This window comes from Chrysemys picta, chromosome 1 (genome assembly GCF_011386835.1).
Source record: "Chrysemys picta bellii isolate R12L10 chromosome 1, ASM1138683v2, whole genome shotgun sequence".
Taxonomy (NCBI): Eukaryota; Metazoa; Chordata; order Testudines; family Emydidae; genus Chrysemys; species Chrysemys picta.
The window spans coordinates 344,201,929-344,218,435 of record NC_088791.1 but is presented as its reverse complement, the minus strand read 5'-3'; positions in this window follow the sequence as shown (position 1 = coordinate 344,218,435).

The following is a 16,507-nucleotide window of genomic DNA, read 5'->3' as shown; positions in this document are numbered from 1 at the left end:
TTTTAAAGTACATCAGAAGCAGGAAGCCTGCTAAACAACCAGAGGGGCCACTGGACGATCAAGGTGCTAAAGGAGCACTCAAGAACGATAAGGCCATTGCGGAGAAACTAAATGAATTCTTTGCATCGGTCTTCACAGCTAAAGATCTGAGGGAGATTCCCAAACCTGAGCCATTCTTTTTAGGTGACAGATCTGAGGAACTGTCCCAGATTGAGGTGTCATTAGAGGAGGTTTTAGAACAAATTGATAAATTAAACATCAATAAGTCACCAGGACCAGATGGGATTCACCCAAGAGTTCTGAAGGAACTCAGATGTGAAATTGCAGAACAACTAACTGTAGTCTAACCTATCACTTAAATCAGTTTCTGTACCAGATGACTGGAGGATAGCTAATGTGATGCCAATTTTTTTAAAGGGCTCCAGAGGTGATCCCAGCAATTATAGACCTGTAAGCCTGACTTCAGTACCGGGCAAACTGGTTGAAACTATAATAAAGAACAATATTGTCAGACATATAGATGAACATAATTTGTTGAGGAAGAATCAACATGGTTTTAGTAAAGGGAAATCATGCCTCACCAATCTACTAGAATTCTTTGAGGGGGTCAACAAGCATGTGGACCAAGGGGATCCAGTGCTTATAGTGTAATTAGATTTTCAGAAAGCCTTTGGCAAGGTCCCTCCCCAAAGGCTTTTACGCAAAGTAAGCTTTATGGGATAAGAGGGAAGGTGCTCTCATGGATTGGTAACTGGTTAAAAGATAGGAAACAAAGGGCGGAGAGAGGTAAATAGTGGTGTCCCCCATGGGTCTATGCTGGGACCAGTCCTATTCAACATATTCATAAATGATCTGGAAATAGGGGTAAACAGTGCGGTGGTAAAATTTGCAGATGATACAAAATCACTAAAGATAGTTAAGACCCAGGCAGACTGCGAAGAGCTACAAAAGGATCTCTCAAAACTGGATGACTGGACAACAAAATGGCAGATGAAATTTAATGTTTATAAATGCAAAGTAATGCACATTGGAAAGCATAATCCCAACTATACATATAAAATGATGGGGTCTAAATTAGCTGTTACTGCACAAGAAAGAGATCTTGGAGTCATTGTGGAGAGTTCTCTGACAACATCCTCTCAATGTGCAGCGGCAGTCAAAAAAGCGAACAGAATGTTGGGAATCATTAAGAAAGGGATAGATAATAGGACAGAAAATATCATGTTGCCGCTATATAAATCCATGGTACTCCTACATCTTGAATACTGTGTGCAGATGTGGTCGCTCCATCTCAAAAAAGATATATTGGTATCGGAATAGGTTCAGAAAAGGGCAACAAAAATTATTAGGGGTATGGAACGGCTTCCGTATGAGGAGAGATTAATAAGACTGGAACTTTTCAGCTTGGAAAAGAGACGGCTAAGGGGAGATATGATAGAGGTCTATAAAATCATGACTGGTATAGAGAAAGTAGATAAGGAAGTGTTATTTACTACTTCTCATAACACAAGAACTAGGGATCACCAAATGAAATTAATAGGCAGCAGGTTTAAAATAAATAAAAGGAAGTATTTCTTCACACAATGCACAGTCAACCTGTGGAACTCCTTGCCAGAGGATGTTGTGAAGGCCAAGATCATAACAGGGTTCAAAAAAGAACTAGATAAATTCATGGAAGATAGTCCATCAATGGCTATTAGCCAGGATGGGCAGGAATGGCGTCCCTAGCCTCTGTTTGCCAGAAGCTGAGAATGACGGACAGGGGATGGATCACTTGATGATTACCTGTTCTGTTCATTTCCTCTGGGGCACTTGGCACAGGCCACTGTCAGTAGACAGGATACTGGGCTAGATGGACCCTTGATCTGACCCAGTAGGACCATTCTTATGTTCTTCCACTCTTTGGGGGTGTGCGTCTGTGTGTGTGCCAGAGTCAGAGATGGTGACTAAGTTTTCACTCCTGTCAGTCCTGCAGAGCCAGTCCAGGGGCTGGAGCTGGGGCAGCTCCTCCAGCCTGGTTCACAGCGACAGAACGATTTATTAAGTTCCAATCCCCTGTGCAAACCCCATGAAGGTGCTACAGGGGGCAGAATCTGAAGACAATGCAGTTGCTGGCATCGCTGTAGGCAGAATTTGACCCGGAGAATATTTATTCCTCTTGACATGGCAAAAACCCAGCTTGATCCTCCGCACCCAGAGTGTGTCAGTAACACAGAGTGGGGAGACACGCTGGAGAATCGAGTCCTGTTTCTTTTGCACTTCCTAACAACCTGGGCTCCGTGCTGTGTAGTTTGAACATTGTGTTCATACAGTGGTTTGCATTTAATGTAGAGGAGGCACTGCTGATACTTGCCAAAATGGGACGAACTCCGAGCAGGTTGTACAGATCTTCCTAAAATGATCAGCCCTCCTCTTTCTAACAGACATTGATCAGCTGTGAAATAATTAACAATACTGACATTTCAATGGTCATCAGCTGGCACCTGCTGAGATGAATGGGGCAATTCACACCTCTCAGAGCTGTTGTTTCAGGCTCTCTGCAAATGCAGGCGAGCATTTCTGCATCACTTACTCCCACTTCACAGTCAGAGTGTTTTCTCTGCCACTGCAACAGCCAGAGACTTGTTTTTAGTTTTAAATGAAAGCTGGGACCGTGGAGAACCAAGCAGCACCCTCAAAATCTAGTACTGCCTCGCTGCCCCAATCTAATGTAATCCCTGACCCTCACTCACTGAGACTCTCCCACAGGCCGGATTTGGACCAGTAACTCCAAATCTGTTCACCAGTCCGAGCTTCATTAATTCCACAGCTTCGTTGATTCCCCAGCCTTGGACAGGCCTTATTTCCCTGCTGGAAACTGTCTTTCTCTCTGGTGCCCCTTTTGATAAAATGGCCCAGAGCAGAACCAGAAGCTGTTTGCTGTGTCTTAGTTTATAAGGTTTCTATTTTAAACTGAATGATGCTCAATTTTGGCCGAGACTGGTAATTATCAAAGGGAAGAACAAACAAACCTGCCTTTATTCCATTAAATGCAAAGGCAGCTCTTCAGCCGCTGATTCCATCAGCACGTCCCTTCCCGCAGCTTTTCAGCCACTGCCAATTTCTGGCAGAGAAGATAATTCATATTGATCCACTGCTAACCAGCGCCACTGGTGCCGGGGATGCCCCTGGTCCGGCTTGCATTGCTGCGATGGCTTTTCTGTTCCTTCCAGGAGGCAGAGCAGGGAAAGGGCTTATGTTTCTAAAGGAAGATGTTTGTTTTCTTTACACACCCAAAATCAGGTGAGCAGAAAAGAGAAGGGAATGGACGAATAGGGAGGGATATTAAGAGCGAGAGAGAGGGTTTGAGAATCATAGAATATCAGGGTTGGAAGGGACCTCAGGAGGTCATCTAGTCCAACCCCCTGCTCAAAGCAGGACCAATCCCCAGACAGATTTTTACCCCAGTTCCCTAAATGGCCCCCTCAAGGATAGAACTCACAACCCTGGGTTTAGCAGGCCAATGCTCGAACCACTGAGCTATCCCTCCCCCCACAGAGTGTGAATGTCCCAGATGGGGAAACTGAGGCACAGAGCAGGCAAGTGACTCACTCAAAGTTGTAGAGGGAGTCAGTGGCAGAGCCAGCACTAGAGCCACTATGTGCGGTATCTCAGCTCCCTCTCTTAACCACAAGATGCAGGGCCGGCTCGAAATTTTTTGCTGCCCCAAGCAGCAAAAAAAAGTGCCGCCCCGCCGAGGCCCCCCCCGAGCACCGCGCCCCGGGCCACCCCCCTCAAGCGCCGCGCCGCCGGAGCCCGCCCCCCGCGCTGAGCGCTGCGCCGCCGGACCCCCCCCCCCGAGTGCCATGCCCTGCGCCTCCCCCCGCACCGGGCCGCCGGAACCCCCCTCCCCGAGCGCCGTGCCCTGCGCCGCCCCCCCGCCGCGCGCCGTGCCACTGGAGCGCCCCCCGCCGAGTGCCGTGCCCTGCGCCTGCCCCCCGCCGTGCCGCCGGAACCCCCCCTCCGAGCACCGTGCCCCAGGCCGCCCCCCGCCGAGCGCCACGCCGCCGGAGCCCGCCCCCCACACCGAGCCACCGGAACCCCCCCGAGCGCCGTGCCCTGCGCCGCCCCCCCGCCGCGCCGCCGGAGCGCCCCCCGCCGAGCGCCTCGCTGCCGGAGCGCCCCCCCGCGGAATGCCGCGCCGCCCCCCGCCACCCCAAGATTGGCTGCCCCTTACAAACAGGGCCGGCTCTAGGTTTTTTGCTGCCCCAAGCAAAAAAATTTTTGCCTGCCCCCCACCTGCCAGTCCTGGGCTCTCTCTCTCCCCTCTCCCCCCACCCCCCCACCCCCCCGCAACTGCACCCTCCTGCCGCCCCAGCCCTGGGTCACTGGTAACTCGCTCCCAGGGCGGGTCATTCAGCAGGAATTTTGGAGGTGCACAGAACACAGACAAGATTGGTTCCCATATGGTTACAGAACTGCAGTAAAGTGGAACAATTTTCAGCTTGTGTGATTGGAGGATATCTGGATGCATATTATAAGACTGTCCTACATAAATGAGGAAAAGTTGAGGTGCCTTTATTATTCTTTTGTTCCATTCTTTCTATCTATGGGGAATTTGCCAATGCAATATCACTGTCTTCCTTTTAAACAAATAAAACTAAAACTAAAACAAACAAAAAAAAAAGCAATGGCTGTTGAAAATAGCAATTCCAGTCCTAATAACCACTGGGAAGCGTTTCTTGCTCAATTTATTCTACTTTTTCTACAGCAAGTTACAGTGGATCAGTATATTTGATTTGGGAGAAATGAAGTAACAGCCGCCCAAATTGAGCTTGAGCACTCCTGAATTTTGAGGGTGTTCAAATCTGGAAGGCAGTTGCTGGATTCCCTTTCTGAGTATTAGCTAAATCTGGAAAAGAAATGTCAATTTCTGCTTCCATGGCTCAGAAGTGTAAATCCTCCTACGTGCCTTGTACTGTATCTAAAGCTGCCCAGGTCCAGTAGAGCCTCCCCTCCCTTACTTTTCATTTTAAATTCTAATGGGATCCACATATCTCCCTTGCTAGGCTTCAGATGGAGAGGTGCACTGTCCATTTAGTCCACCCATTTCTTTCTTTGGGGGAGAGCCCAGGGCTGGGGCAGCAGCAAGGGAGGGGAGGGGAGGGGGGAGCCCAGGGCTGGGGCGGCAGGAGGTGCAGGTGGGGGCCAGAGCTGGGGCAGCAGGGGGTGCAGGTGGGGTGGGGAGAAGAGCCCAGGGCTGGGGCAGCAGGGGGGTGCAAGTGAGGGCCAGAGCTGGGGCAGTAGGCGGTGTGGGCAGGGGAGAGTCCAGGGCTGGGGCAACATAGGGGTGCGGGGGGAGCCCAGGGCTAGGGTTACCATATCTAATAAATAAAAAAAGAGGACCCTCCACGGGCCCTGGCCCCGCCCATTTCCCCACCCCAACTCTGCCCCTTCCCGCCCTAACTCCGCCCCTCCTCCCTCCCACTCCCAGCCACTGGGAAAGGGCTGCCCCAGTGCTACTGGCTTCACGGTTTGCCGGGCAGCCCCCAGACCCTGCGCCCCTGGCCGGCGCTTCCCCAGCGCAGCTGGAGCTTTGGGCAGCCCCTATGCCTCCGGACCCTGTGCCCCCAGCCGGGCACTTCCCCTCCCGGGCTCCGGCGGCGCAGGGTCCAGAGGCACGGGGGCTGCCTGAAGCCGGTAGCGCTCGGGCAGCCCGGCTCTTAAACAGAGCCGAAGAGTCGGGGAGGAGCAGAACTGCCATTTTCCCGGACATGTTCGGCTTTTTGGCAATTCCCCCCGGACGGGGGTTTGACTGCCGAAAAGCCGGACATGTCCGGGAAAAGGAGGACGTATGGTAACCCTACCCAGGGCTGGGGTGGGGGCAGCAAAAAACCTAGAGCTGGCTCTGTCCCTACCATTCACAGCAAGCTGCAGCATGAGGTTTCAGTTCTACACTCCTTCCCCCTCCCTTTCCTGTTAATTGCAGCCAAGGGAATGCTGGGAAATGTAGTTCTTTCCCCGCTCCAGGGCTGGCTCTATAGGCAGGGAACTAACCAAGGAACTACAGCTCCCAGGCCCCCCTGTTGGTTCTCAGCTCCCAGGCTGGATTCTTGCGCCCCTACAAATTTGCCGCCCCAAGCAACTGCTTGCTTAGCTGGTGCCTAGAGCCAGCCCTGCTTACCAGGTGCCGTCCCAAGCATGTGCTTGGTTGCCTGGTGCCTGGAGCCGGCCCTGACAAGATGACATCCTCTCCCCGCCCTTTTGAAGCCGTCTGTCTGCCGGCCGTGCTGCTGGGAAGTTGTCGAATGCTGAGTGTGCTCGCTGGCTGGGGCGGCAGCAGCAGGAACACAGCCGCTGCTCAGGCAGCATCCAAATCTTCCCCCACCTGCGCTCGGAGTGCTCTCGGGGTGGCCGTCTCTCTCTCTCTCTCCTCTGGACTCAACAACACCAGTTGCTCCCAGGCACCTCACTGTCCTACAAGCCAAACATCCGGCGCGTTTCTCTCCCTGCTATTCCGTGGCGCAGTCGGACTCTCGGAGGAGCCCCAGAGCCGCGCAGTAGCAGAGATTAGCCACATCACATCAACACGCTCGGTTTAGAAGCTGCGGGGATGAGCTTCACACCCGGCTCCGCCACAGACTTCCTGTGTGACCCTGGGGAAACCACTCAGCTCCAGACCTTCCAAGGTAATTCGGTACCTAACTCCTATTCATTTCACCTAACTGTCTTTGAGTATCTGGGCCTAATTCCCATCTGTGCAGCCGGGGATAACAGCACTTCCCTACCTCACAGGGGTGCGGGAGGACAGATACATCAGAGCTTGGCTACTCCGGTGAGGGCCACAGATACACCCCATAGCTAGTTCACAGCTGAACCTGTGCCAGATCACCGCAGGGGAAAGAAATGGGCGAGATCCTCAGCTGGGGGAAATTGCCAGTGCTCCAGCGACTTTAGTCAGGACTGTAGATGGCCCTGGGGTAAAGGGGGAGTCAGAAGATGTGAATTCTAGTCCCTGCTCGGCTACAGATTTGTTGCGTGGGCTTAGGCAGGTCACTTAACTGCTCGGGGCCTTGATTTCCCCCTAACACTTTCCTCACAGGGGAGCGAAAAGGGCTAATTACATCTGTGAGGGGCTCTGCTCTTTTGCTAGACTATCCTGTAGCAGTGCAAGGCGCTCTCTCGGACGTACAATCACCCAAACATATGGCATCATTTCCCAGCGTAAACCTAGCACAAATGAAGCAGCCGTTTGAGATCTGACCTCCACTCCGCCCCGCTCAGGAGAGAAATCCTGAGCTGTTCCCAAGAGCCCATTTTATAAGCAATAGTGGCTCTAGAAGGAATCATAGGTGGGGCATCGTTCATGGGTATCGGGATCTGGAGCTGAAGTTGGGGTCATGGCCAATGTACTCATCACGGCCTCCATCTCCAGAGAAAACACTTGACTGTAGGCCTGGCCCACGTCCAAGTCGGACAGGGTGTCAGCAGGGATAATGCTGAGGCTACTCCAGCGGCTCTGCCTGGGCTCAGGCACAGGGAGTAGGCGCAGATGACAGGAGTGTTCCCTGCTATGGCTGACTGGACGGGGAATTCGTCTTCGGGCTGCAGTCGTGGCGTAACATTCGGCATGGCCACTGCTACAGTGCCGGGAAAGCCTGGAGTGCGGCTTGGCTGACTGTCACGTTCCGGGGTGCAGTGCAGACCAGTGAGAGGCTGCGTCACTGCTTGTCCTGTAACCCCGAGTGCCTTAAAATGCTCTGCTTCGCTAGCTCTCCGTGTGGACGCTCCAGCCAGCAGACAAGCATTGCACTGAAGGTCTGTGATATGCCACCTTGGTTCAGCAGCTCTGACTCCAGCCCCCTGCGTATTACACCACAGCCACGCTCTGGTCTCCACCAGCCTTGGTTACTACTAGCCAAGTGACCCCAATGCACCAACGGTTCCAAATCTCCCGCGACTGTGCCCTGAAATGGCCGCCTGCCCCTGGAACGTTCAGAGGAGTACGAAGGTCTGTCGCTCCTTTCAAGAGAGAGAAGTACAGCAGCTGGTTGCTTCAGCTGGAGTTACCAACCCCTTCAGGTGAAACCCCGCACTGGGCTGACTTAGAGTCAAAGTAAAACCAGTTTATTTAATCAGAAAGAGAGAGGCAGGTTTTCAGTGAGTTCACGTGGAAGGGATGAAGTCAGAAATAGTTACAAGCCAATCAATGTGGAAAACGCTTCCTAGGGCTGGTCCACACTAACCCCCCACTTCGAACTAAGATACGCAACTTCAGCTACGTTATTCACGTAGCTGAAGTCAAACTATCTTAGTTCGAACTTACCGCGGGTCCAGACGCAGCAGGCAGGCTCCCCCGTCGACTCCGCGTACTCCTCTCGCTGAGCAGGAGTACCGGCGTCGACGGCGAGCACTTCCGGGATCAATCCGGGATCGATTTATTGCGTCTAGACAAGACGCGATAAATCGATCCCAGAAGATCGATTGCTTACCGCCGGACCCGGAGGTAAGTATAGACGTACCCCTAGTGACTAAGTCTTAACACAGCTACAATCTTGGCTCCAGGTAAGATTCTCACCACACTGCCTTCCACCAAGATGGCCGACCACCGCCTGGGTGGGAGCTCCCACAAACCCCAAAGTGCTCGATTCCTTTGTCTTCTTAGACAAAATGGCTCCCTGCTCCCCCTTATATCTCTCTGAGTTCATTGCCCCTGTGTAAAGGGGCAGGATGACCTAATGTTGGTTTTTCTTCCCTGTGGTCTTCCCATCCCTCTGCTGATTTGTATACCACTGGGGCTTCCAGTGCTTTGTTTCCACCATGCTGCCTTCCCTCTTGTCTGGGGAAAACCTGTTTCTCCCTTTGTTTAGTCGCAGACTTTAAAGCATAATATTAGTAAGTATCCCTCATATAATGTAATAGGTACATTTTACAATGATATTGATCACCAGTGTGCCATTAGCTTTCATAAAAGGCCGTACATGATACACGTTTATAATATGGTAATATTGTATACAGTCAGTTGATTCAGTTACTTATTTGAGGTTCACACCCTGTCTTTATAATCCATTGAAATGGATTCACAAAGTTCCTTTTCTCCTGCTGGGAAGAGACGCCAGACAGTCTGGTGAAGTTGAGGTGGGTGTAGTTGATTTGTTACCTTCTCCCTTGTTAGCTTGAGGGCTTTGTTTACCTTTTATGTAAATCCACCTTCCTTGTCCCTGCCTGACAGCCAGGCTGGTCAACCAAGCAAATACACATTCCTTTGTCTAGGGCAGACTAGGCTTATGCACCACTTGCCAAACACATTGAAAGAACATAACTCTTTGTATGTACCTTGTACATACATCACACAAGAATATCAGTGAGTTATTAGTTTTCCAGTGATATATTACATGCCACCTTTTGGGTCTATATCAGAACAGCAGTGTCTTAGGTGTAATGCAGTGGTGGGCAACCTGCGGCCTGCGTCAGGGTAATCCGCTGGCGGGCCGCGAGACAGTGTTTACATTGCCCTTCTGCAGGCATGGCTGCCCGCAGCTCCCAGTGGCCGGGAATGGCGAACTGCAGCCACTGGGAGCTGCGGGCGGCCATGCCTGCAGACGGTCAATGTAAACACTAGCTCGCAGCCCGCCAGCGGATTACCCTGATGGGCGGAGTGTGGCCCGCAGGCTGCAGGTTGCCCACCACTGGTGTAGTGAGTCTGTCAGGCCTGAGGAGTTGCTGACGCAGAGTAGTGAACCACCAGTGGGCCTGACTACTGCTTCAAACTGCACGCTGGGACTTTCACCGCGCTGTAGTTGTGTCCACGTGGGCTGTCACTGCATGGCAGGCTGGTGCACTGTAGATTCACACCTTGGCTTGCCCCTCCGTAACTCGCCTCATAGAGAAGCCCTTTCACTCAGGACTGGCTGTAAGCTTCTGTGAATTGTGATGCTGAAAAGGTTGCTGGACAAGGTCCAGGAGACAGGTGATGGGAGCCAGGGGCAGAAGACCTGCGCCTTCATCCGCTGATTTAGAGTGAGGCTTGGCAAAGTCCCATGGAGATGCCTTTCCAGAAGTGGCTGCTGATTTTGCGCCTTGGTCTCCGATCGTCCAACTCAAGGCACTTGGGCCTGATTTTCAAGGATGCTGAGGATCTCCAGAGATCCCTTTGCAACCAACTGGGAAAATCAGGCACAAGGGCCCAGATCCACCAAGGTACTTAGGTACCTTTGAGGATCTCAGCCAAGGAGCCTCAATTGGATGTCCAAAGACTGAGGCCCCGCAAGTTAGCAGACACCTCTACAAATGGGATCGTCTCTGTGCTTCATTTTCTCCTGCAGGGGATAACCTAGGGGCCAGGGGCTGCTAATCAGCTGATGCCTCATGGGCAAGCGGGGCTGCCCCCAGGAGAGCCAGCGCAGTGGGGAATGTTCCCTTTGGGGTGAGCGATTAGCCCCCCGCAGACTGAGGTGGCTGGCAGGGCCATCCTCCTGGTTTTGTTTGGATCCAGCTCTCTGTTTTCTGAACCTGTGGGGCTGGCAGCAGTGGAGGAAAAGGCTCAAAAAAAAAAAAGAGAGAGAGAAAACTCAGCAGCCCAGAAGCAAAGGGAGAAGGAGCGAGTCCAAGCGTCAGGGAGACAAGTCTGCATTTGTGTCCTTTCGAGGAGGGTAACTGTCAGGGTCGGAGCAGGCAGCATCCTTGGCTGCCTGCGTCGCTGGGCTGTGAAGGAGAAGGAGCGGGAAGCCAAACCCCACCAGTCTGTGTGTGTCTCATTAAACATGACAGCTACCATTCGATCACACCTGGCAGTTTCAGGTCAAGGCTGACTGCCTGGGCAGACCGGTGGGGGAGCCCAGGACAGGCTCCAATCAGAGGTACATTGACACAGCTGTGTGTGGGCTCCAAGGATTTACCGCGGGCTTCACCTGGGGGTGCCTTAGCAGATCAGTCTGGGAGCCCAGGACTGCAGTAGTGGGGCTAAGGACAGGCCATAAGTGAGGTGCAATAGCGGGGCGGGGAGGTGCGTGCTCAGCACTGCAATGGCGGGGGGGCTACAGGTCAAGGCTGAGGGGCACTAGCACAGCAGGGTGAGTCCAGCACATGAGTCGAGTAGCTCGGGGCCTCAGGACTGACCGGCTTTAGGGGCTCAGGGCCAGACCAGCAGGGATTAGTACAGGTCACATCTGAGGGACATTAGCTGGGTGTGTGGGAATGGAGCTCTGTGGGGGCACACTCAGGACTGGCATAGCAGGGCCACAGTAAACCAGGGCGAGGGGTTCACCAGCAGAGCTGTTGGGGAGCCCCGCACCTGCCCAGCGGGGGGTGCTGTAGCTCAGGAGTGAGGTGCATTAGCAGAGCTGTGGGGGAGAGACCAGATAACCCCGCAGTCCTTCTAACCCTGCGATTCTATCCCTTCCCCTTCTCCCCCCAAGATCCACATACTAGTGGGGAGGGAACTGTGGCAGCAATTACCTTGGAGGTGCTAATAACCTTTTCTTGGGCCTATGATCTTGTCAGCAGAACTGTTTGTTTGGGGGGAGTTGATTGGTTTGGAGCTGGGCATCTGGGGAGGGACCCATGCTCTCCCGTCCCTCCAGGGATCTCTGTCTGTTTTATACAGACCCAGGCACCTCAGCTGCAGAGGGGCAGTGACTCACTCAAGGTCTCCCGTGAGTTAGTGGCAGGAGTAGACGCCACTCTCCTACAAGGCCAGACTTGCCCTTCTGAGTGGTCCCAGCCCCCCAGGAGTCCAGCCCCTCGTTCTTCTAGTAACCTGCCTGGTGAGCCTGCTGCAGCTCCCCACATGCCCCTCATGACGGTGCTGAGAATAGCCGGGGCAGAGCTCCCAGCCCCAGCGATGGGCACGGAGAGGAAGGGGCCCTCACCAGGCTGGGAGGTTTGGTTGGAGGGATGAGGTTGGGGTGGGACCTGGGTTTTGAAGGGGGGGATGGGAAGAGGCTCGGGTCGCCTCATAGCTCATGCCAACCGGTTCTCCTCCATCCTTCAGCTGGGCAATGTGCCCATTTCAGACTGTCCCTAAACGTAAGTGTCTATGAATGTGCTAGACAGCAGGTTGGGGCCACATGCCCTGGGGGCGGGCAGTCACGGACAATCCCAGAAGGAAGCAGAGGCTCTCAGCATGGCTGTAATGTTACCCACCAAGAGAGACGCTTGGCAGAGCTGAAGGCACCGTCGGTTCACGGGTCACTTGCCAGTAAACCAGACAGCCTGGCCACACTGCCCTTCCATCAGCTGGTACCGGGGTGGTCCTCCCCAGGCATGGCATTGCCATGGCAGGTGGGCGTGAGGAGTTCGGCTCAATGAGACTTGATTGGCCTGACACAGGTGCTTCCAGACCGGATCAGAGCCAGGGTCCAGCTCTAGTGGTCAGCACTTGCAGAGGAAGGTGTCCAACTTCTACAAGAGGCTGATGGGCCGTACAAACTATTCTAGTGTTGCCTTCCTCCAAGGCATCGGTTGACTGCAGCCAGAGGCAGGCTAGCTGGTTTGATGGCCCATTGGTCAGATCCTGCGTGGTGAATCCTATATTCCACCAGGCAGAGCCTCCTTCTACCCAAAGCACCATTGCCCGGGTGGCATAAACACTGCCCTCCCTGGTACCCAACAGCACAGGGCCGGCCATCCTGGCGGCCCTGTATGGGAACACCAGGAAATCCAATAAAATTAAAACGTATTAAGCACTTAGAAAGGGGTTTGTATTTAAGGGGTTGGGGGACAGGGGCAATGGAGGAAAGGGGTGGGGTGGGGGCAGGGAAGAAGCCTGGTTCAATACTGTGCTATTTAGAAGAGCAGAATTCAATAACAGGGGGTTTGATTTTTATGGCAATAGATTTATTCCACCTGGGCTAAGAAATACATTCCACATCTGCTGAGCCGTGTAACCAGACGCTAATTAAAATCGCATGCCGAGTGAGCTCCCCGTTGTAAAATACAAAGCTGGCTTTTAGAAAGGGCTGGGAACAGCGGCCTGAGCTGAGCCGTGGCTCCGGGCCAAGCTGTGGAGGGGGGGGGCAACCAGATCTCAGGAGATGATGACAGGGATAAATGAGAAATTAGGGGGAAACAGGAAGGGTTTGTTGGGTGTATTTATTTGTTTCTTTATTTGGAGGAGAGGCGCTCATAAAAGAGAGGGATGGCGGCAGGGGGAGACGGGCACTACTGCCCATCCCAGGTGCTTTCCTGAAACAACGTCTCCCTCGCCACCCCATGGCTGCCTCTCCACGGGCTGGGCATGGGGCACATCTGCTGAGTGATTGCAGCGTGGAACAAGGGAGCTGCCCGTGAGCCGCAGGGCAGCTCCCTTGGGAGCCGGAGCCCTGTGGCGACATGGAGGGGAGCTATTCTGATCCAACGGGGCACTGCTCCTGTTCCGACTGCGCCACTGCGGCTTCGGGCTGCTGCGGAAGTCAAGACAGTGTGGTCTGTCTGGGCAGGTATTCAGCTGATTTGGGCTCTGACCTGGCTCTGTGGTGGGCCCTGTGGCCTAATCTACACTTAAAAGTTAGGTCAACATAGCTACAGTGCTCGGGAGGGCGGGGTGAAGAAGTCACGCCCCTGAGTGCTGTAGTTAAGCCAACCTATGCGTAGACAAGGGAGGTGGATTAACTACATTAATGGAGAAATCCCTTCTGTCGATCCAGGGAACATCTACGCTATTGCACGTTAGTGGCACAGCTGCAGTGCTGTAGCTGTGCCGATGCAGGGCCTGTAGCGTTGATATGGCCTGGAATGCCTCTGTGTCCCCTGCCATCTTTTGTATGTTTTGTCTGTAAGTGCTTTGAGGCAGGGACCGTCTCTTCTTATGTGTTTCTGCAGCACCAAGCGCAATTAGGGCCCTGATCTCAGTGGGGACCCGTCCTCTGCTACTGGAACCCACATCATAATTACGCTGCAGGGTTGGAAGCTGAGCGGGTGCAGCTCAGTGACGTGTGAAGGCAGGCCAAAGGCTGGGTCCACGCTTCCAGCCTGCTGGGCAGGTACTAAGGCGTAACTTGTGAACAGTGAGAATAATTAACCCTTTGCACCATTTACCAAGGGTTGCGGTGGATTCTCCATCACTGACCATTTTTAAATCAAGATCGGAGGTTTTTCTAAAAGATCTGTGCTAGGAATTATACAGGGGATCAGACTAGATATCACAGTGGTCCCTTCTGGCCTTGGGATCTATGAATGGAGAGATGAAGGGAGGGAAAGAATTCTAGGAGGTATAGCCTAGATGGAGCTACTATAAGGTGGGTGAATAACTGGTTGGAAAACCGTTCCCAGAGAGTAGTTATCAGTGGTTCACAGTCAAGCTGGAAGGGCATATTGAGTGGGGTCCTGCAGGGATCTGTCCTAGGTTCAGTTCCGTTCAATATCTTCATCAATAATTTATATAATGACAGAGAGAGTACCCTTATAAAGTTTGCGGATGATACCAGGTTGGGAGGGGTTGCAAGTACTTCGGAGGATAGGATTAAAATTCAAAATGATCTGGACAAATTGGAGAAATGGGCTGAAGTAAATAGGATGAAATTCAATAAGGACAAATGCAAAGTACTCCACTTAGGAAGGAACAGTCAGTTGCACACTTACAAAATGGGAAATGACTGCCTAGGAGGGGGTACTGCAGAAAGGGATCTGGGGGTTATAGTGGATCACAAGCTAAATATGAGTCAACAGCGTAACACCTTTGCAAAAAAAGCAAACATCAATTCTGGGATGCATTAGCAGGAGTGTTATAAGCAAGACACGAGAAGTCATTCTTCTGCTCTACTCCACACTGATAAGGCCTCAACTGGAGTATTGTGTCCCGTTCTGGACGCCACATTTCAGGAAAGATGGGGACAAATTGGAGAAACTCCAAAGAGAGACAAAATGAGTACAAGTCTAGAAAACGTGACCTATGAGCGAAGATTGAAAAAGGTGGGTTTGTTTAGTCTGGAGAAGAGAAGACTGTGAGGAGACATAACAATTTTCAAGTACATAAAAAGTTGTTACATGGAGGAGGGTGAAAAATTGTTCTTGTTGACCTCTGAGGATGGGAGAAGCAATGGGCTTAAATTGCAGCAAGAGTGGTTTAGGTTGGACATTAAGAAAAACTTAAGTTAAACACTGGAACAAATTGCCAAGTGAGGTTGTGGACTCTCCGTAATTGGAGGTTTTTAAGAGCAGGTTGGACAAACACCTGTCAGGGATGGTCTAGATAATACATAGTCCTGCCATGAGTGCAGGGGACTGGACTAGATGACCTATTGCGGTCTCTTCCAGTCCCACACTGCTATGATTCACCTGTAAGGGCAGGGGGTAGTGACCAAAGCCCACAGGTAAGTCAAGACCATGGAGACCTGGGAGAAGGTTTGGAATTTGGGGGGAGCATGGTCTGTTATAGCCAGGATAAAGGAGAGACAAGACAGAACTGAGGGGGAGAGGGAATCAAATCAGTATCTTAGATGTGTGTATACTAATGTGAGAAGTATGGGGAATAAGCAGGAAGAACTCAAAATGCTAGTAAATAAACACAACTATGACATAAGCGACAAAGAGTCCTGTGGCATCTTATAGACTAGCAGAAGTATTGGAGCATAACTTTTCGTGGGTGAATACCCACTTCGTCAGACGCATGCGCCAATACTTCTGTTAGTCTGTAAGGTGCCACAGGACTCTTTGTCGCTTTTTACAGATCCAGACTAACACGGCTACCCCTCTGAAACTGACATAGTTGGCATCACGGAGACTTGGTGGAATAATACGCATGACTGGAATATTGGTATAGAAGGGTACAGCTTGCTCAGGAAGGACAAGCAGGGAAAAAAGGGAGGAGGTGTTGCCTTATATGTTAAAAATGAATACACGTGGACTGAGGTTGAGATGGAAATAAGAGACAGACTTGTTGAAAGTCAACAGTGTAACACTGTTGCAAAAAAAGCGAACATCATTCTGGGATGTATAAGCAGGAGTGTTGTAAGCAAGACACAAGAAGTAATTCTTCCTCTCTACTCCATACAAGACGCAAGAAATAATTCTTCCTCTCTACTCCATGCTGATTAGGCCTCAACTGGAGTATTGTGTCCAGTTCTGGGAACCACATTTCAGGAAGGATGTGGACAAATTGGAGAGAGTCCAGAGAAGAGCAACAAAAATGATTAAAGGTCTAGAAAACATGACCTATGTGAGAAGATTGAAAAAATTGGGTTTGTTTAGTCTGGAAAAGAGAAGACTGAGAGGGGACACGATAACAGTTTTCAAGTATATAAAAGTTTGTTACAAGAAGGAGGAAGAAAAATTGTTTTTCTTAACATCCGAGGATAGGACAAGAAGCAATGGGCTTAAATTTCAGCAAGGGAGATTTAGGTTGGACATTAGGAAAAACTTCCTAACTGTCAGGGTGGTCAAGCACTGGAATAAATTGCCTAGGGAGGTTGTGGAATCTCCATCATTGGAGATTTTTAAGAGCAGGTTAGACAAACACCTGTCAGGAATGGTCTAGATAATTAGTCCTGCCACAAGTACAGGGGACGGGACTAGATGACCTCTCGAGGTC